At 55.8% G+C, this 1327-nt stretch overlaps 1 protein-coding gene across 1 annotated transcript in view; it reads left to right on the plus strand.

Moving 5' to 3' along the window:
- Positions 1-1104: 1104 nt before the first annotated feature.
- LRRC8C (leucine rich repeat containing 8 VRAC subunit C) overlaps positions 1105-1327 on the plus strand; it is a 42439-nt gene continuing 42216 nt past the window's right edge. The window contains exon 1 of the mRNA XM_025214041.1: positions 1105-1206. The gene's annotated coding sequence lies outside the window, so the exon portion shown is untranslated. The remainder of the gene's footprint in view (positions 1207-1327) is intronic.

A 1327-nucleotide genomic window follows, 5' to 3' on the forward strand; every position in this document is an offset into this window, starting at 1 on the left:
CTGAACGGCAGAGGACACTGGGCATATCTACACGTGCATATTAATACAACACAATAAACTATTTCATTGCTCCCAGGTGCCATGTTTATGTGTGTCCCTGGGACCACAGCATGCTGAGCCGAGTTGGAGCAGCCCTGGCTGGCAGGGGGTCAGCCTGCTAGCCTGAGGCTGCTCCCACCCAGCTCGGTGTGCTGCGGAGAGGCTGGCTGGGGCACAAGGGTGCTCCAGTTGGGGCTAGCCAGCAGGCAGCCCCTGCACTGAAGCACCCTCATGCCCCAGCCAGCTGGGTCAGTGTCTACACATGTGCTGCTGTGGATAAAAAAACCTCTGTAGCAGGTTAGTATTTGCAAATACAAGTACTATCCTGGTGCAGAATTTATTAGTTTACTGCAGCTGAATAGCTCTACATGTGTAGATGTGAAGGCATTTACTGCAGAGCTAATACTCTAATTAGAGTAGACTAATGTCTACTCTAGTGTCTACTCTAATGTCTACTGTGTAGACAAGATGTCTACACAGTAAACATCTTGTGTAGGTGTAGACACCACCAGTCTGTTGGTGGGGTCACAATCAGCATTTTTATTATTTCCGAATATCTCATTTATGTTATGAATCTGTCCCATGAACCTCTCTGAGGTCAATGTAATTTTTCTCAACAGGGCTTAGGAGGGACAGGAATCCACTAAGGATCTCCACCCCAGAGTTATTTTCATGTGGCATTTAACTGTTCAGAGCCCAGGAGGGCAACCCCACAGGTCCATTTGATGTGCTGAATGGATTGTGGGTTTAGGCCTTCTTAACAAGGGATGCCACTGAGGGGGCATCAACTAAATACAGGGGACAAAAACAGGAACGGAAGTGAGGTCACGGGTTAATAACAAGAAAGCTGGACGGGCACAGCGAGCAGAGCCCACTGCCCCCAGAACGAGCCGAGGGAGCCTGTGGCCGCCCACCGGGGAAACAGGGGTGGAGGAGCGAGGAGACAGCCCCACACTAGCCCAGGTCCCCCGCCAGCGCCTCCTTCCTCTTCTGGTAGAGCCAGGAGGGGGCTGACCAGGAGGTCCAGGGAGACAAAGGGGGCGGGAGAAGTGGCCAGGTTGTGGAGGAGGCAGAAAAGGGGGCTGAACTGATGAGAGGCTCCAGCTTCCCCCGTGGTTGGCAGCCCCGGCCCTCAGCCGCAGCCGGGGCGGATCTGCACCTGCTCGGGTAGCATCCCGGCCGGCCAGCAAGAGCCCAGCTGCCCGCGAGCGGTGCGGGGCCCCAGGCTCAGACCGCATTGCTGGGCGGCCGGGCCGGGGCATCCCCCGCGGGGCTGGGTCGGGTCGGG

Source organism: Alligator sinensis, unplaced genomic scaffold, assembly GCF_000455745.1.
Source record: "Alligator sinensis unplaced genomic scaffold, ASM45574v1 scaffold736_1, whole genome shotgun sequence".
Lineage (NCBI taxonomy): Eukaryota > Metazoa > Chordata > Crocodylia > Alligatoridae > Alligator > Alligator sinensis.